The sequence below is a fragment of the Bombina bombina genome, chromosome 7 (genome assembly GCF_027579735.1).
Source record: "Bombina bombina isolate aBomBom1 chromosome 7, aBomBom1.pri, whole genome shotgun sequence".
In the NCBI taxonomy this organism is placed as follows: domain Eukaryota; kingdom Metazoa; phylum Chordata; class Amphibia; order Anura; family Bombinatoridae; genus Bombina; species Bombina bombina.
In genome coordinates this window covers 136,134,376-136,155,318 of record NC_069505.1, presented here as the reverse complement: position 1 = coordinate 136,155,318, position 20,943 = coordinate 136,134,376, and the positions used below count along the sequence as shown (strand labels likewise).

General features: G+C 43.5%; 1 protein-coding gene across 1 annotated transcript in view; it reads left to right on the top strand.

The window, feature by feature from the left end:
- ACP2 (acid phosphatase 2, lysosomal) overlaps positions 1-20,943 on the top strand; it is an 89,319-nt gene that overhangs the window by 10,217 nt on the left and 58,159 nt on the right. The gene's annotated exons all lie outside the window — the stretch shown is intronic.

Sequence of the window (20,943 nt, the reverse complement as noted above, 5' to 3'; positions counted from 1 at the left end):
CTAACTGCCATTACCAGTCATTCTCTTGCACCCAACGAATAGATAGGATGTGTGAGAGGACTGTGGTGATTATACTTAGTTTCATACCTTCAATCAAAAGTTTGTTATTTTATAATAGCACCGGAGTGTGTTATTCCTTCTCTGGTAGAATTTGAAGAAGAATCTACCTGAGTTTTTCTATGATTTTAGCCGGAGTAGTTAAGATCATATTCCTGTTTCTCGGCCATCTGAGGAGAGGTAAACTTCAGATCAGGGGACAGCGGGCAGATTAATCTGCAAAGAGGTATGTAGCAGTTTATTATTTTCTGACAATGGAATTGATGAGAAAATTCTGCCATACCGATATAATGTAAACTCAGCCTTAAATGCAGTAGCAGCAACTGGTATCAGGCTGTCATGTATGTATATTTTACACTTCAGTATTCTGGGGAATGGCACTTCACTGGGATAATACTGTATGCATAAAACTTTAGCCTAATTTGCAGGGACTAGCAACAGGCTTTTTAATAACACTCAATTTATTAATGTTAAACATTTTTTGCTGGCATGTAAAATCGTTTAATTTTCTGAGGTACTGGGTGAAAAAATGTTTTGGGCACTATTTTTTTCCACTTGGCAGTCGTTTTATTTAATTTATGACAGTTTACTGATCTCTCTCACTGTTATGTGTGAGGGGGAGGGGCCTTTTTTGGCGCTTTTGCTACGCATCAAAAAATTCAGTCAGAAGTTTGTCTTCCCTGCATGATCCGGTTCATCTCTACAGAACTCAGGGGTCTTCAAAACTTGTTTTGAGGGAGGTAATCACTCACAGTGGGATAGACCCGGTGTGCCGTTCTCACCCCCTCCGATATTTAGAAAGATGTTTCCAATAGACGCCACCACACGGGATTTATGGCAAACGGTCCCTAAGGTGGAGGGAGCAGTTTCTACTTTAGCTAAGCGTACCACTATCCCGGTGGAGGATAGCTGTGCCTTTTCAGATCCAATGGATAAAAAGTTAGAGGGTTACCTTAAGAAAATGTTTGTTCAACAAGGTTTTATATTGCAACCTCTTGCATGCATTGCGCCTGTCACGGCTGCAGCAGCATTTTGGGTTGAGTCTCTGGAAGAGACACTTGAATCAGCTCCATTAGATGAGATTACACACAAGCTTAAAGCCCTTAAGTTAGCTAACTCATTTATTTCAGATGCCGTAGTACATTTAACTAAATTTACGGCTAAGAATTCCGGATTCGCCATTCAGGCACGCAGAGCACTGTGGCTAAAATCCTGGTCAGCTGACGTTACTTCTAAATCTAAATTGCTTAATATACCTTTCAAAGGGCAGACCTTATTCGGACCCGGGTTGAAAGAAATTATGGCTGACATTACAGAAGGTAAAGGCCATGCCCTGCCTCAAGACAGAGCCAAACCTAAGGCTAGACAGTCTAATTTTCGTTCCTTTCGTAATTTCAAAGCAGGAGCAGCATCAACTTCCTCTGCACCAAAACAGGAAGGAGCTGTTTCTTGCTACAGACAAGGCTGGAGACCTAACCAGTCCTGGAACAAGGCCAAGCAGGCCAGGAAACCTGCTGCTGCCCCTAAGATAGCATGAATCGAGGGCCCCCGATCCGGGAACGGATCTAGTGGGGGGCAGACTTTCTCTCTTCGCCCAGGCTTGGGCAAGAGATGTCCAGGATCCCTGGGCGTTAGAGATCATATCTCAGGGATACCTTCTAGACTTCAAATTCTCTCCCCCAAGAGGGAGATTTCATCTGTCAAGGTTGTCAACAAACCAAATAAAGAAAGAGGCGTTTCTATGCTGCGTACAAGATCTTTTATTAATGGGAGTGATCCATCCGGTTCCGCGGTCGGAACAAGGACAAGGGTTTTACTCAAATCTGTTTGTGGTTCCCAAAAAAGAGGGAACTTTCAGGCCAATCTTGGATTTAAAGATCCTAAACAAATTCCTAAGAGTTCCATCGTTCAAAATGGAAACTATTCGGACAATTTTACCCATGATCCAAAAGGGTCAGTACATGACCACAGTGGATTTAAAGGATGCTTACCTTCACATACCGATTCACAAAGATCATTACCGGTATCTAAGGTTTGCCTTTCTAGACAGGCATTACCAGTTTGTAGCTCTTCCATTCGGATTGGCTACGGCTCCGAGAATCTTCACAAAGGTTCTGGGTGCTCTTCTGGCGGTACTAAGACCGCGAGGAATTGCGGTAGCTCCGTACCTAGACGACATTCTGATACAAGCTTCAAGCTTTCAAACTGCCAAGTCTCATACAGAGTTAGTACTGGCATTTCTAAGGTCGCATGGATGGAAGGTGAACGAAAAGAAGAGTTCTCTCTTTCCACTCACAAGAGTTCCCTTCTTGGGGACTCTTATAGATTCTGTAGAAATGAAGATTTACCTGACAGAAGACAGGTTAACAAAGCTTCAAAATGCATGCCGTGTCCTTCATTCCATTCAACACCCGTCAGTAGCTCAATGCATGGAGGTGATCGGCTTAATGGTAGCAGCAATGGACATAGTACCCTTTGCACGCCTACATCTCAGACCGCTGCAATTGTGCATGCTAAGTCAGTGGAATGGGGATTACTCAGACTTGTCCCCTACTCTGAATCTGGATCAAGAGACCAGAAATTCTCTTCTATGGTGGCTTTCTCGGCCACATCTGTCCAGGGGGATGCCATTCAGCAGGCCGGACTGGACAATTGTAACAACAGACGCCAGCCTACTAGGTTGGGGCGCTGTCTGGAATTCTCTGAAGGCTCAGGGACAATGGAATCAGGAGGAGAGTCTCCTACCAATAAACATTCTGGAATTGAGAGCAGTTCTCAATGCCCTTCTGGCTTGGCCCCAGTTAACAACTCGGGGGTTCATCAGGTTTCAGTCGGACAACATCACGACTGTAGCTTACATCAACCATCAGGGAGGGACAAGAAGCTCCCTAGCAATGATGGAAGTATCAAAGATAATTCGCTGGGCAGAGTCTCACTCTTGCCACCTGTCAGCAATCCACATCCCGGGAGTGGAGAACTGGGAGGCGGATTTCTTAAGTCGTCAGACTTTTCATCCGGGGGAGTGGGAACTTCATCCGGAGGTCTTTGCCCAAATACTTCGACGTTGGGGCAAACCAGAGATAGATCTCATGGCGTCTCGACAGAACGCCAAGCTTCCTCGTTACGGGTCCAGATCCAGGGATCCGGGAGCGGTTCTGATAGATGCTTTGACAGCACCTTGGACCTTCGGGATGGCTTATGTGTTTCCACCCTTCCCGATGCTTCCTCGATTGATTGCCAGAATCAAACAGGAGAGAGCATCAGTGATTCTAATAGCGCCTGCATGGCCACGCAGGACTTGGTATGCAGATCTAGTGGACATGTCATCCTGTCCACCTTGGTCGCTACCTCTGAAACAGGACCTTCTGATCCAGGGTCCCTTCAAACATCAAAATCTAATTTCTCTGAAGCTGACTGCTTGGAAATTGAACGCTTGATTTTATCAAAACGTGGTTTTTCTGAATCAGTTATTGATACCTTAATACAGGCTAGGAAGCCTGTTACCAGAAAGATTTACCATAAGATATGGCGCAAATACTTATATTGGTGCGAATCCAAGAGTTACTCATGGAGTAAGGTTAGGATTCCGAGGATATTGTCTTTTCTACAAGAAGGTTTAGAAAAGGGTTTATCCGCTAGTTCCTTAAAGGGACAGATTTCAGCTCTGTCCATTCTTTTACACAAAAGTCTGTCAGAAGTTCCGGACGTTCAAGCTTTTTGTCAGGCTTTAGCTAGGATCAAGCCTGTGTTTAAAACTGTTGCTCCACCATGGAGTTTGAACTTAGTTCTTAATGTTTTACAGGGGGTTCCGTTTGTACCCCTTCATTCCATTGATATCAAGTTGTTATCTTGGAAAGTTCTGTTTTTAATGGCGATTTCCTCGGCTCGAAGAGTCTCTGAGTTATCTGCCTTACATTGTGATTCTCCTTATCTGATTTTTCATTCAGACAAGGTAGTTCTGCGTACTAAACCTGGGTTCCTACCTAAGGTGGTCACTAACAGGAATATCAATCAGAGATTGTGGTTCCATCTTTGTGTCCTAATCCTTCTTCGAAAAAGGAACGTCTGCTACACAATCTAGATGTAGTCCGTGCCCTGAAATTTTATCTACAGGCAACTAAGGATTTTCGACAAACGTCTTCCCTGTTTGTCGTTTATTCTGGTCAGAGGAGAGGTCAAAAAGCTTCGGCTACCCCTCTCTCCTTTTGGCTTCGTAGCATAATACGGTTAGCCTATGAGACTGCTGGACAGCAGCCTCCTGAAAGAATTACAGCACATTCTACTAGAGCTGTGGCTTCCACTTGGGCCTTTAAGAATGAGGCTTCTGTTGAACAGATTTGCAAGGCTGCAACTTGGTCTTCTCTTCATACTTTTTCTAAATTTTACAAATTTGACACTTTTGCTTCTTCGGAGGCTGTTTTTGGGAGAAAGGTTCTTCAGGCAGTGGTTCCTTCCGTATAAAGAGCCTGCCTGTCCCTCCCGTCATCCGTGTACTTTAGCTTTGGTATTGGTATCCCATAAGTAATGGATGATCCGTGGACTGGATACACTTAACAAGAGAAAACATAATTTATGCTTACCTGATAAATTTATTTCTCTTGTAGTGTATCCAGTCCACGGCCCGCCCTGTCACTTTAAGGCAGGTAATTTTTCCATTAAACTACAGTCACCACTGCACCCTATGGTTTTCCTTTCTCTGCATGTTTTCGGTCGAATGACTGGTAATGGCAGTTAGGGGAGGAGCTATATAGCAGCTCTGCTGGGTGAATCCTCTTGCACTTCCTGTTGGGGAGGAGTTAATATCCCATAAGTAATGGATGATCCGTGGACTGGATACACTACAAGAGAAATAAATTTATCAGGTAAGCATAAATTATGTTTTTTCCTAAATGTATTTCCAAAAACTTGTTATACCAGCTGCAGAGTATAACATGTATGAGAAATTTAATTTTCAGGTTTATTTGTGTATATGAAATAGGCTGTGGTTTTATTACAATAGGTTGAGTTTGAAGGTAACACACATGCTTCCTTATCGTATTTGTCTGTAAACCAAAGCTCAATGAAGAATATTATTTTTTTGTATTAATTATCTTTTACACCCCACCAGGAGTCTAATTTCTTCAGCTGAGTGTGTTTTACATTGCCTGTCAATAGCCTTTAAAGGGACAGGCTGCTTTGATTTTTTTTGTTTTTGTTTAAAAAGATAGAGAATGCCTTTACTATCCATTCTCCATCCTAGACCAACCAACATTGTTATATTAATATATTTTATAACCTCTAAATCTTGCCGGTTTCTAAGCCCCTTCAGGCTGCCTCTTATCTCTGTGCATTTTATAAGCTTTTCACAGCCAGATAGTGCAAGTTAATATGTGCCTTATAGATAACATTGTGCTCACCCACATGTAGCTATGCAGGAACCGGTACTAATTGGCTAAAATGCAAGTTTGTAAAAAGCACTGAGATAAGGAGGCAGTCGCAGAGGCTTAGATACAAGGTAATCACAGAAGTAAAAAGTATATTAAAATAACTAGGTTGTACAAACCTGAGGAATGGGTAATAAAGGGATTATCTATCTTTTTACACATTAAAAAAAAATTCAAGTAGATTGTGCCTTTTTTAATTTATCAATCCCAGTTACCATTCTAAGTCCCATAAACTTTTCTCCCTTGTTTTTGTTTTCCCCTTTCTTCTTTCAAATACGTGAGATTTTAATATTATGACCTCCAAATATGAAGCAATGCAGAAAAGGTTTTCCCCCAACAACCCATGGCTTCACTTAGACCATCAGAATAATAAATCGTTAATGTGAGGGGATAATAAGATAGGATTAGAATGGCCATTCTTGAACCCATAATAGTCACAAATAAAAGTACTCATCTCAATATACCAACATCAGATAGACTTGACAGGATATATTTGACTAAATAAAATTCCCAACACCACCAAAAAAAGAAATCCTTGCACACTTTTTTTTTCTTTCTTCTTCTTTCTCTTCACCTTCCTTTCTCCACCCCCTATCAGCTATTCCAGAAATATACACAATGTAAGGACTTTTCTCTTGTAAGGTGTATCCAGTCCACGGTTCATCCATTACTTGTGGGATATTCTCCTTCCCAACAGGAAGCTGCAAGAGGACACCCACAGCAGAGCTGTCTATATAGCTCCTCCCCTAACTGCCACCCCCAGTCATTCTCTTGCAGCTCTCGACAAGATAGGAAGTATCAAGAGATATGTGGTGACTTATTGTATGTTTTACCTTCAATTAAAAGTTTGTTATTTTTAAACGGTACCGGCGTTGTACTGTTTTCCTCTCAGGCAGAAATTAGAAGAAGAGTTCTGCCTGGAGGTTGATGATCTTAGCGGTTTTTAACTAAGGTCCATTGCTGTTCTCACACATAACTGAAGAGTATGGGACAACTTCAGTTGGGGGAACGGTCTGCAGATTACCTGCTTTGAGGTATGTTCAGTATATTTATTTCTAGAGAGATGAATGAGTTCTAGAAAATGCTGACATAGCCTTGTGTATTTGAGGTAAGCCTGATGCAGTGATTTAACAGCGACTGGGATCATGCTTACAAAACAGGGTAATACTCTTATTACTTAGTGACAGTTAAACGTTTACATGAATTCAAAAATAGGACGTTTTTTTCTTTGAGGGAGATAACTCTTTATTTGGGGCCTAGTTTCCACATGGCTAATCAGATACTCCTAGGAGTATTTTCTTAAGGCCCCTCTGGCATCCAGTACATGGTGGGAGGGGCCTATTTTAGCGCTCTAAATGCGCAGTTTTAATTCAGACTGAGACATTCAGCTTCTCTAGAGGAGTCCTCTGGCACCTGAGGACCATTATAAGGGGTTTATTTCTGCACAAAATCGTACTTGAGGGCAGGTAGGAGCCTCAGCAGAGCTGTGGCAGGGTGCTTAACTGTCTTGTAACGTTTTTTAATGTTTTTAAATCCGGTTTGGGGCCTAAGGGGTTAATCATCCATTTGCAATTGGGTGCAATGTTGCTTTAGTCCCTTACACACACTTTAAAAATTTCAAAGACTTTTCTATATTTTTACACTGTTTTGCAGTTTAAGTGTTAGTTTTGTTTCTCTTAAAGGCACAGTAAGGTTTTTTTTTAATTGCTGTTTCACCTTTATTAAAGATTATTCCAAGCTTGCTTGTCTCATTACTAGTCTGTTAAACATGTCTGACATAGAGGAAACTCCTTGTTCAATATGTTTAGAAGCCATGGTGGAACCCCCTCTTAGAATGTGTACCAAATCTACTGAAATTTCTATAAACTATAAAGACCATATTATGGCGCTTAAAGATTTATCTCCAGGGGATTCTCTGACTGAAAAAAGGGAGATTATGCCATCTAGCTCTCCCCATGTGTCAGAACCTATAACTAATTCTTTTACCTTACAGGACATGGCGGCAGTTATGAATGCTACCCTCACAGTGGTATTTTCCAAACTGCCAGGGTTACAAGGAAAGCGAGACCGCTCTGGGGCTAGAACTAATACAGAGCTTTCTGACGCTTTAATGCCTGTGTCCGATATACCCTCATAATACTCAGAAGCCGAGGCAGGTGAGCTTATATCTGTGGGTGACATTTCAGACTCGGGGAAGGCGTTGCTTCAGTCTGATTCTGAAATGACAGCGTTTAAATTTAAGCTTGAACACCTCCGCTTATTGCTTAGGGAGGTTTTAGTGACTCTGGATGATTGTGACCCCATTGTGGTTCCAGAGAAATTGTGTAAAATGGACAAATACTTTGCAGTGCCTGTTTACACTGATGTTTTTCCAGTCCCTAAGACGTTTTTGGAAATTATTACTAAGGAATGGGATAGACCAGGTGTGCCGTTCTCTCCCCCTCCTGCTTACAAAAAGATGTTTCCCATAGATGCCGCCGTACGGGACTCGTGGCAGACGGTCCCTAAGGTGGAGGGAGCAGTCTCTACCCTAGCTAAGCGTACAACTATCCCCGTCGAGGACAAGTTGTGCTTTCCTAGATCCTATGGATAAAAAATTGGAGGGTCTCCTTAAGAAAATTTTTATTCATCAAGGTTTTATTCTCCAGCCTCTTGCAAGCATAGCCCCAGTTACTGCTGCAGCTGCTTTTTGGTTCGAGTGTCTTGAGGAGGCTCTGCAGGTGGCGACTCCGCTAGACGACATTCTAGACAGGATTAAAGCTCTTAAGTTGGCTAATTCCTTTATTTCTGACGCTGTTTTTCAGTTAACCAAACTAACGACTAAGAATTCAGGTTTTGCCATTTTGGCGCGTAGGGCGCTATGGCTTAAGTCCTGGTCAGCAGACGTTACTTCAAAGTCTAAGCTTCTTAACATCCCCTTCAAGGGACAGACCCTATTCGGGCCCGGTCTGAAGGAGATCATTTCTGATATTACTGGAGGAAAAGGTCACGCCCTTCCTCAGGATAGGTCCAATAAGAGGACCAAACAGAATAATTTTCGTTCCTTTCGAAACTTCAAGAGTGGCTCAGCCTCAGTTTCCTCTAATGCAAAACAAGAGGGAAATTTTGCCCAGTCCAAACCAGTCTGGAGACCTAACCAGGCTTGGAACAAGGGGAAGCAGGCCAAGAAACCTGCGGCGGCCTCTAAGACAGCATGAAGGAGGAGCCCCCGATCCGGGACCGGATCTAGTAGGGGGCAGACTTTCTCTCTTCGCCCAGGCTTGGGCAAGAGATGTCCAGGATCCCTGGGCATTAGAGATTGTTCCCAGGGATATCTTCTGGAATTCAAAGGTTCATCTCCAAAGGGGAGATTTCATCTCTCACAACTATCTGTAAACCAGATCAAAAGAGAGGCATTCTTACGTTGCGTTCAAGACCTACGGGTTATGGGAGTGATCCAAACAGTTCCAAGAGAGGAACAGGGGCTGGGTTTTTATTCAAACCTGTTTATAGTTCCCAAAAAAGAGGGAACTTTCAGACCTATCTTGGATCTCAAGATCCTAAACAAATTTCTCAGGGTCCCATCCTTCAAGATGGAGACAATCCGAACCATCCTCCCTATGATCCAGGAGGGTCAATATATGACTACTGTGGACTTAAAGGATGCTTATCTCCACATTCCGATTCACAGAGATCATCATCAGTTCCTCAGGTTCGCCTTCCTAGACAGGCATTACCAGTTTGTGGCTCTTCCCTTCGGGTTAGCCACGGCACCAAGAATCTTTACGAAGGTTCTAGGGTCCCTTCTGGCGGCTCTATGGCCGCGGGGCATAGCGGTAGCCCCTTACCTAGACATTCTGATTCAGGCGTCGACTTTTCAAATCGCCAAGTCCCATACAGACATTGTTCTGGCCTTTCTGAGGTCTCACGGGTGGAAAGTGAACATAGAAAAGAGTTCTCTCTCTCCTCTCACAAGAGTTTCCTTCCTAGGAACTCTGATAGATTCAGTAGAAATGAAATTTTTTCTGACGGAAGTCAGGATATCAAAACTTCTAACTTCTTGCAGTGCTCTTCATTCCACTTGTCGGCCATCAGTGGCTCAGTGTATGGAAATGATCGGCCTAATGGTAGCGGCAATGGACATAGTTCCGTTTGCCCGCCTACATCTCAGACCACTGCAACTTTCATGCTCAACCAGTGGAATGGGGACTACACAGATTTGTCTCCGCTGTTAAATCTGGATCAAGAGACCAGGGATTCTCTTCTCTGGTGGTTATCTCGGGTCCATCTGTCCAGAGGAATGAGTTTCCGCAGGCCAGAGTTGACTATAGTGACGACAGATGCCAGCCTTCTGGGCTGGGGCGCAGTCTGGAACTCCCTGAAGGCTCAGGGTTTGTGGACTCAGGAGGAAGCCCTCCTTCTGATAAACATTCTGGAACTAAGAGCGATATTCAATGCTCTTCAGGCTTGGCCTCAACTAGCTGCGGCCAAAATCAGATTTCAGTCGGACAATATAATGACTGTAGCCTATATCAACCATCAGGGGGGAACGAGGAGTCCCCTGGCAATGATGGAGGTTTCCAAGATAATTCTATGGGCAGAGGTTCACTCTTGCCATCTCTCAGCTATCCATATCCCAGGAGTAGAGAACTGGGAGGCAGATTTTCTAAGTCGGCAGACTTTTCATCCGGGGGAGTGGGAGCTCCATCCGGAGGTATTTGCCCAGCTGATTCAACTTTGGGGCAAACCAGAACTGGATCTGATGGCGTCTCGTCAGAACGCCAAGCTTCCTTGTTACGGGTCCAGGTCCAGGGATCCCCAGGCAGCGCTGATAGATGCTCTAGCAGTGCCCTGGTCCTTCAACCTGGCTTATGTGTTTCCACCATTTCCTCTCCTCCCTCGTCTGATTGCCAAGATCAAGCAGGAGAGAGCTTCAGTGATTTTGATAGCGCCTGCGTGGCCACTCAGGACTTGGTATGCGGATCTGGTGGACATGTCATCCTCTCCACCATGGACTCTGCCGCTGAGGCAGGACCTTCTACTCCAAGGTCCATTCAAACATTCAAATCTAATTTCTCTGCGTCTGACTGCTTGGAGATTGAACGCTTGATTTTATCAAAACGTGGTTTCTCCGAGTCGGTCATTGATACCTTGATTCAGGCTCGAAAGCCTGTCACCAGGAAAATCTATCATAAGATATGGTGTAAATTTCTCCAACATTGGTGTGTCCGGTCCACAGCGTCATCCATAACTTGCGGGAATATTCTCTTCCCCAACAGGAAATGGCAAAGAGCACAGCAAAAGCTGTCCATATAGTCCCTCCTAGGCTCCGCCCACCCCAGTCATTCTCTTTGCCGCTGAACAAGCAACATCTCCACGGAGATGGTGAAGAGTATGTGGTGTTTAGTTGTAGTTTTTTATTCTACTATCAATAGTTTGTTATTTTAAAATAGTGCTGGTATGTACTATTTACTCTGAAACAGAAAAAGATGAAGAGTTCTGTTTGTGAGAGGAATATGATTTTAGCAGCAGTAACTAAAATCGTTTGCTTTTTCCACATAGGACTGTTGAGATGAGATAACTTCAGTTGGGGGAAACAGTTGGCAGACTTTTCTGCTTAAGGTATGACTAGCCATATTTCTAACAAGACTGTGTAATGCTGGAAGGCTGTCATTTCCCCTCATGGGGACCGGTAAGCCATTTTCTTAGTCTCAAACAGAATAAAGGGCTTAATATGGGCTATAAAACTGGTAGACACTTTTATGGGCTAGATCGATTGCTTTATTTGAGCATTTTATACAGCTTTATGTTGAAATTCACACTTTATAAACTTTGGGGAATGTTTTTTTACGTCAGGCACTGGTTTAGACACCTTCCCAGTCAGGAAGGGCCTTCTCTGTAGTAGGCAGAGCCTCATTTTCGCGCCATTACTGCGCAGTTACTTTTAAGAGCAGGACATGCAGCTGCATGTGTGTGGGTCTGAAAGTAGTTGAAAAGGTTCCTAGAAGGCTTCATTTGGTATCGTATACCCCCCTGGGTTTGATAAAGTCGCAGCAAAGGCTGTAGCTGGGACTGTAGAGGGGTTAAAACTGTAACTGGCTCCGGTTTCCTCATTTTAAGGGTTAAAGGTCTGACATTTGGGGTGCAATGCTTTGAATGCTTTAAGACACTGTGGTGAAAATTTGGTTAAATTTGAACAATTCCTTCATAGTTTTTCACATATTCAGTAATAAAGTGTGCCCTGTTTAAAATTTAAAGAGACAGTAACGGTTTTGTTTTAAAACGGTTTTTGTACTTTATTGACAAGTTTAAGCCTGTTTAACATGTCTGTGCCTTCAGATAAACTATGTTCTGTATGTATGGAAGCCAATGTGTCTCCCCCTTCAAAATTGTGTGATAATTGTGCCATAGCGTCCAAACAAAGTAAGGACAGTACTGCCACAGATAATAAAGTTGCCCAAGATGATTCATCAGATGAAGGGAGTAGACATAGTTCTACATCATCTCCTTCTGTGTCTACACCAGTTTTGCCCACGCAGGAGACCCCTAGTACTTCTAGCGCGCCAATGCTTGTTACTATGCAACAATTGACGGCAGTAATGGATAACTCCATAGCAAATATTTTATCCAAAATGCCTGTATTTCAGAGAAAGCGCGATTGCTCTGTTTTAAACACTGTAGAGCAGGAGGGCGCTGATGATAATTGCTCTGTCATACCCTCACACCAATCTGAAGTGGCCATGAGGGAAGTTTTGTCAGATGGGGAAATTTCTGATTCAGGTAGAATTTCTCAGCAGGCAGAACCTGATGTTGTGACATTTAAATTTAAATTAGAGCATCTCCGCGCACTGCTTAAGGAGGTGCTATCTACTCTGGATGATTGTGACAACCTGGTCATTCCAGAAAAATTGTGCAAGATGGACAAGTTCCTAGAGGTTCCGGTGCACCCCGACGCTTTTCCTATACCCAAGCGGGTGGCGGACATAGTGAATAAGGAGTGGGAGAAGCCCGGCATACCTTTTGTCCCCCCTCCTATATTTAATAAATTATTTCCTATGGTTGACCCCAGAAAGGACTTATGGCAGACAGTCCCTAAGGTCGAGGGGGCAGTTTCTACACTAGCCAAGCGCACTACTATTCCTATCGAGGATAATTGCGCTTTCAAAGATCCTATGGATAAAAAATTGGAGGGTTTGCTTAAAAAGATTTTTGTACAGCAAGGTTACCTCCTGCAACCTATTTCGTGCATTATTCCTGTCACTACAGCAGCGTGGTTCTGGTTCGAGGAACTAGAAAAGTCGCTCAGTAGAGAGACTCCGTATGAGGAGGTTATGGACAGAATTCACGCACTTAAGTTAGCTAATTCCTTTATTTTAGATGCCGCTTTGCAGTTAGCAAGATTAGCGGCGAAAAATTCAGGGTTTGCAATTGTGGCGCGCAGAGCGCTCTGGCTAAAGTCTTGGTCAGCGGATGTATCTTCCAAGACAAAATTGCTTAATATCCCTTTCAAGGGTAAAACCCTTTTTGGGCCAGAATTGAAAGAGATTATCTCAGACATCACTGGGGGTAAGGGCCACGCCCTTCCACAAGATAGGCCTTTCAAGGCCAAGAATAAGTATAATTTTCGTTCCTTTCGCAATTTCAGGAACGGACCGGCCTCCAACTCTGCAGCCTCTAGACAAGAGGGTAATGCTTCACAGACCAAACCAGCTTGGAAACCGATGCAAGGCTGGAACAAGGGTAAGCAGGCCAAGAAGCCTGCTGCTGCTACCAAAACAGCATGAAGGAGTAGCCCCCGATCCGGGACCGGATCTAGTAGGGGGCAGACTCTCTCTCTTTGCTCAGGCTTGGGCAAGAGATGTTCATTACCCCTGGGCACTAGAAATAGTTTCTCAGGGTTATCTTCTGGAATTCAAGGAACTACCCCCAAGGGGAAGGTTCCACATGTCTCACTTATCCTCAAACCAAATAAAGAGACAGTCATTCTTACATTGTGTAGAAGACCTGTTAAAAATGGGAGTGATACACCCAGTTCCAACCGTGGAACAAGGAATGGGTTTTTACTCAAATCTGTTTGTAGTTCCCAAAAAAGAGGGAACTTTCAGACCAATTCTGGATTTAAAGATCCTAAACAAATTTCTCAGAGTGCCATCGTTCAAAATGGAAACTATTCGAACGATTTTACCTACAATCCAGGAGGGTCAATTTATGACTACCGTGGATCTAAAGGATGCGTATCTACATATTCCTATCCACAAAGATCATCATCAGTTCCTAAGGTTCGCCTTTCTGGACAAACATTACCAGTTTGTGTCTCTACCATTCGGGCTAGCCACTGCTCCAAGGATTTTCACAAAGGTACTCGGGTCCCTTCTAGCGGTTCTAAGACCAAGGGGCATTGCAGTGGCACCTTACTTGGACGACATTCTGATACAAGCGTTGTCTCTTTCAAAGGCAAAGGCTCACACAGACATCGTTCTGGCCTTTCTCAGATCTCACGGATGGAAAGTGAACATAGAAAAAAGTTCCCTGTCTCCGTCGACAAGAGTTCCTTTCTTGGGGACAATAATAGATTCTTTAGAAATGAAGATTTTCCTGACAGATGTCAGAAAGTCAAAACTTCTAAACGCTTGTCAAGTTCTTCACTCTGTTCCACGACCTTCCATAGCTCAGTGCATGGAAGTAGTAGGGTTGATGGTTGCAGCAATGGACATAGTTCCTTTTGGGTGAATTCATCTAAGACCATTACAACTGTGCATGCTGAAACAGTGGAATGGGGACTATACAGACTTGTCTCCAGTGATTCAAGTAGATCAGAAGACCAGAGACTCACTCCGTTGGTGGCTAACCCAGGATCACCTGTCCCAGGGAATGAGCTTCCGCAGACCAGAGTGGGTCATCGTCACGACCGACGCCAGTCTAGTGGGCTGGGGCGCAGTCTGGGACTCCCTGAAAGCTCAGGGGCTATGGTCTCGGGAAGAGTCTCTTCTCCCGATAAACATTCTGAACTAAGAGCGATCTTCAATGCTCTCAGGGCTTGGCCTCAGCTAGCAAAGGCCAGATTCATAAGATTCCAATCAGACAACATGACGACTGTTGCTTACATCAACCATCAGGGGGGAACAAGGAGTTCCCTGGCGATGAGAGAAGTGACCAAAATCATAAAATGGGCGGAGGATCACTCCTGCCACCTATCTGCGATCCACATCCCAGGAGTGGAAAACTGGGAGGCGGATTATCTGAGTCGTCAGACATTCCATCCGGGGGAGTGGGAACTCCACCCGGAGATATTTGCCCAGTTGACTCAATTATGGGGCATTCCAGACATGGATCTGATGGCGTCTCGTCAGAACTTCAAGGTTCCTTGCTACGGGTCCAGATCCAGGGATCCCAAGGCGACTCTAGTGGATGCATTAGTAGCGCCTTGGACCTTCAACCTAGCTTATGTGTTTCCACCGTTTCCTCTCATTCCCAGGCTGGTAGCCAGGATCAAGCAGGAGAGGGCCTCGGTGATCTTGATAGCTCCTGCGTGGCCACGCAGGACTTGGTATGCAGACCTGGTGAATATGTCATCGGCTCCACCATGGAAGCTACCTTTTGAGACAGGACCTTCTTGTTCAGGGTCCATTCGAACATCCAAATCTGGTCTCCCTCCAGCTAACGGCTTGGAAATTGAACGCTTGATTTTATCTAAGCGTGGGTTTTCGGATTCTGTAATAGATACTCTGGTACAAGCCAGAAAACCTGTAACTAGAAAAATTTACCATAAAATATGGAAAAGATATATCTGTTGGTGTGAATCCAAGGGATTCTCATGGAGTAAGATCAAAATTCCTAGGATCCTTTCCTTTCTACAAGAAGGTTTGGATAAGGGATTATCAGCGAGTTCTCTAAAGGGACAGATTTCTGCTTTATCTGTCTTGTTACACAAACGACTGGGAGCTGTGCATGATGTTCAAGCTTTTGTTCAGGCTTTGGTCAGGATCAAGCCTGTTTACAGACCTTTGACTCCTCCCTGGAGTCTGAATTTAGTTCTTTCAGTTCTTCAAGGGGTTCCGTTTGAACCTCTACATTCCATAGATATCAAGATGTTATCTTGGAAAGTTCTGTTTTTGGTTGCTATTTCTTCTGCTAGAAGAGTTTGAGTTATCTGCTTTGCAGTGTAATCCGCCCTATCTGGTGTTCCATTCAGATAAGGTTGTTTTGCGTACTAAACCTGGTTTCCTTCCAAAGGTTGTTTCCAACAAGAATATTAACCAGGAAATAGTGTCCGAATCCAGTTTCAAAGAAGGAACGTTTGTTACACAATTTAGATGTAGTTCGTGCTTTAAAGTTCTATTTAGAAGCAACAAAGGATTTCAGGCAAACGTCTTCTCTTTTTGTCGTTTATTCTGGCAAGAGGAGAGGTCAAAAAGCTACTGCTACCTCTCTTTCCTTTTGGCTAAAAAGCATCATCCGATTGGCTTACGAGACTGCCGGACGGCAGCCTCCTGAACGCATCACAGCTCACTCTACTAGGGCTGTGGCTTCCACATGGGCCTTCAAGAACGAGGCTTCTGTTGATCAGATATGTAAGGCAGCGACTTGGTCTTCCCTGCACACTTTTGCCAAATTCTACAAATTTGATACTTTTGCTTCTTCGGAGGCTATTTTTGGGAGAAAGGTTTTGCAAGCCGTGGTGCCTTCTGTTTAGGTAACCTGATTGGCTCCCTCCCTTCATCCGTGTCCTAAAGCTTTGGTATTGGTTCCCACAAGTTATGGATGACGCCGTGGACCGGACACACCAATGTTGGAGAAAACAGAATTTATGCTTACCTGATAAATTACTTTCTCTAACGGTGTGTCCGGTCCACGGCCCGCCCTGGTTTTTTAATCAGGTTTGATGAATTTCTTTCTTTAACTACAGTCACCACGGCACCTTATGGTTTCTCCTGTTTTTTCTCCTGTCCGTCGGTCGAATGACTGGGGTGGGCGGAGCCTAGAAGGGACTATATGGACATCTTTTGCTGTGCTCTTTGCCATTTCCTGTTGGGGAAGAGAATATTCCCACAAGTTTTGGATGACGCCGTGGACCGGACACACCGTTGGAGAAAGTCATTTATCAGGTAAGCATAAATTCTGTTATCTTCATTGGTGTGAATCCAAGGGTTACTCATGGAGTAAGGTCAGGATTCCTAGGATACTATCTTTTCTCCAAGAAGGATTGGAAAAGTCTAGTTCCTTAAAGGGACAGATTTGTGCTCTGTCTATTCTTTTGCACAAGCGCCTGGCTGATGTTCCAGGCGTTCAGGCGTTTTGTCAGGCTTTGGTTAGAATCAGGCCTGTGTTTAAACCTGTTGCTCCGCCATGGAGTTTAAATTTAGTTCTTAAAGTTCTTCAAGGGGTTCCGTTTGAACCCTTGCATTCCATAGATATTAAGCTTTTATCTTGGAAAGTTCTGTTTTTAGTAGCTATCTCTTCGGCTCGAAGAGTTTCAGAGTTATCTGCCTTGCAGTGTGATTCCCCTTATCTGATCTTCCATGCAGATAAGGTAGTTTTGCGTACCAAACCTGGGTTTCTTCCTAAGGTAGTATCTAATAGGAATATCAATCAGGAAATTGTTGCTCCGTCACTGTGTCCTAATCCTTCTTCAAAGAAGGAACGTCTGTTACACAATCTTGACGTGGTTCGTGCTTTAAAGTTTTATTTGCAAGCTACTAAGGATTTTCGTCAAATATCTGCATTGTTTGTCGTCTACTCTGGAAAGAGGAGAGGCCAAAATGCTTCTGCAACTTCTCTTTCTTTTTGGCTGAGAAGCATAATCCATTTAGCTTATGAGACTGCTGGCCAGCAGTCTCCTCAAAGAATTTCAGCTCATTCTACTAGAGCGGTAGCTTTCACAGGGGCTTTTAAAAATGAGGCCTCTGTTGAACAGATTTGTAAGGCGGCGACCTAGTCTTCGCTTCATACTTTTTCTAAATTCTACAAATTTGATACTTTTGCTTCCTCGGAGGCTATTTTTGGGAGAAAGGTCTTGCAGGCAGTGGTGCCTTCCGTTTAAGTGCCTGCCTTGTCCCTCCCTTCATCCGTGTCCTAAAGCTTTGGTATTGGTATCCCACAAGTAATGGATGAACCCGTGGACTGGATACACCTTACAAGAGAAAACAAAATTTATGCTTACCTGATAAATTTCTTTCTCTTGTGGTGTATCCAGTTCACGGCCCGCCCTGTCACTTTAAGGCAGGTGTTTTTTATTTTTAAACTACAGTCACCACTGCACCCTATAGTTTCTCCTTTTTCTTGCTTGTCTTCGGTCGAATGACTGGGGGTGGCATATATATAGACAGCTCTGCTGTGGGTGTCCTCTTGCAGCTTCCTGTTGGGAAGGAGAATATCCCACAAGTAATGGATGAACCCGTGGTCTGGATACAGTACAAGAGAAATAAATTTATCAGGTAAGCATAAATTTTGTTTTTGGTTAGTGACAGCTCTTGAACGTTTTTTTTCTTTCATAAGATATGGAGAGTCCACAACGTCATTCAATTACTTATGGGAATATCACTTCTGGCCAGCAGGAGGAGGCAAAGAGCACCACAGCAAAGCTGCTATATATGTCACTCCCCTTCCCATAAATCCCAAGTCATTCATTTTGCCTGTCAATGGAGGAGGTGAAGTTTTGGTGCTGAAGAAGGAATTCTTTTTTTGGGGTACTTTCCCTGCAAGCAAGGATTTGGGTTTAGCTGAGTTCACGTCAATCTCTTCAGTAGAGTAGTGGTGGCTTTTAAGCAGTTAAGAAACAAAGCAATGACTACCTCACAACTTCCTAACACATTGCTGCCCGTGGTACAGAAAGCCAGAGTTGATTACTCTGTTCTTTCTTTCTCTTGTAAGGTGTATCCAGTCCACGGATCATCCATTACTTGTGGGATATTCTCATTCCCAACAGGAAGTTGCAAGAGGACACCCACAGCAGAGCTGTAATATAGCTCCTCCCCTAACTGTCATAGCCAGTCATTCTCTTGCAACTCTCAACAAGCTAGGATGTTGTAGGAGAGAGTGGTTAAATATAGTTAGTTTATTTTCTTCAATCAAAAGTTTGTTATTTTTAAATAGTACCGGAGTTGTGCTATTTTATCTCAGGCAGTAAATAGAAGAAGAATCTGCCTGAGGTATCTATGATCTTTGCAGGTTGTAACTAAGATCCATTGCTGTTCTCACATATGTCTGAGGGGATTACACAGATGAGGTAACTTCAGCGAGAGAATGGCGTGCAGTTTATTCTGCTATCAGGTATGTGCAGTTATAATTTTTTCTAGAGATGGAAAACACTAGAAAATGCTGCTGATACCGGATTAATGTAAGTTAAGCCTGAATACAGTGATTTAATAACGACTGGTATCATGCTTACTCCCAGGGGTAATACCCTTATGATATTGCAATATAAAAGGTTTGCTGGCATGTTTAATCGTTTTTATATATGCTTTGGTGATAAAACTTTATTGGGGCCTAGTTTTTTCCACATGGCTGGCTTAAATTTTGACTAGAAACAGTTTACTGAGGCTTTCCACTGTTATAGTATAAAAGTTACAGTTGGTGCAGTTAAAATTACAAACTGTGACATCCAGCTTCCCTCAGGAGTCCCCTGTATGCTATAGGACATCTCTAAAGGGCTCAAAGGCTTTCCAAAGTCGTTTATTGGGGAAGGTAGGACCACAGCTTGCTGTGGCAGTTGGTTGTGACTGTTAAAAAAAAAAAAAATGTCTATTTAGTTTTTTTGATCCGTTTTTTGAACTAAGGGGTTAATCATCCATTTGCAAGTGGATGCAATGCTCTGCTAGCCTATTACATACACTGTAAAAATTTCGTTTGATTTACTGCATTTTTTCACTGTTTTTCAAATTCTGACAAAATTTGTTTCTCTTAAAGGCACAGTACCGGTTTTTTATATTTGCTTGTTAACTTGATTTAAAGTGTTTTCCAAGCTTGCTAGTCTCATTGCTAGTCTGTATAAACATGTCTGACATAGAAGAAACTCCTTGTTCATTATGTTTAAAAGCCATGGTGGAACCCCCTCTTAGAATGTGTACCAAATGTACTGATTTCATTTTATGCAATGTTCTGTTTTTAAAAAAATTATCACCAGAGGAATCTGACGAGGGGAAAGTTATGCCGACTAACTCTCCGCACGTGTCAGACCCTTTGACTCCCGCCCAAGGGACTCATGCTCAAATGGCGCCAAGTACATCTAGGGCGCCCATAGCGTTTACTTTACAAGACATGGCGGCAGTCATGGATAATACACTGTCAGCGGTATTAGCCAGACTACCTGAACTTAGAGGTTAGCGAGATAGCTCTGGGGTGAGACACAATGCAGAGCATACTGACGCTTTAAGAACCATGTCTGATACTGCCTCACAATATGCAGAAGCTGAGGAAGGAGAGCTTCAGTCAGTGGGTGATGTTAATGACTCAGGAAAGATACCTGATTCTACATTTAAATTTAAGCTTGAACACCTCCGCGTGTTGCTTAGGGAGGTTTTAGCTGCTCTGAATGACTGTGATACCATTGCAGTGCCAGAGAAATTTTGTAGACTGGATAAATGCTTTGCAGTGCCGGTGTGTACTGATGTTTTTCCAATACCTAAAAGGTTTACAGAAATTATTAATAAGGAATGGGATAGACCAGGTGTGCCGTTCTCTTCTCCTATTTTTAGAAAAATGTTTTCCAATAGACGCCACCACACAGGACTTATGGCAGACAGTCCCTAAGGTGGAGGGAGCAGTTTCTACTCTAGCAAAGCGTACTACTATCCCTGTCGAGGACAGTTGTGCTTTTTTAGATCCAATGGATAAAAAATTAGAAGGTTACCTTAAGAAAATATTTATTCAACAAGGTTTTATCCTACAGCCCATTGCATGCATTGCCCCTGTCACTGCTGCTGCGGCGTACTGGTTTGAGTCTCTGGAAGAGGTTTTACAGGTAGCGACTCCATTGGATGACATACTTGGCAAACTTAGAGCACTTAAGCTAGCCAATTATTTTATTTCTGATGCCATTGTTCATTTGAATAAACTAACGGCTAAGAATTCTGGTTTTGCTATACAGGCGCGCAGAGCGCTATGGCTTAAATCATGGTCAGCTGACGTGACTTTAAAATCTAAGCTACTTAACATTCCCTTCAAGGGGCAGACCCTATTTGGGCCTGGTTTGAAGGAGATTATTGCTGATATCACGGGAGGAAAAGGTTGTGCCCTTCCTCAGGACAGGTCCAAATCTAGGGCCAAACAGTCTAATTTTCATGCCTTTCGAAACTTCAAGGCAGGTGCGGCATCAACTTCCTCTAATAATAAACAAGAGGGAACTTTTGCTCAATCCAAGACGGTCTGGAGACCAAACCAGACCTGGAAAAAAGGTAAGCAGGTCAAAAAGCCTGCTGCTGCCTCTAAGACAGCATGAAGGAACGACCCCCTATCCGGTAACGGATCTAGTAGGGGGCAGACTTTC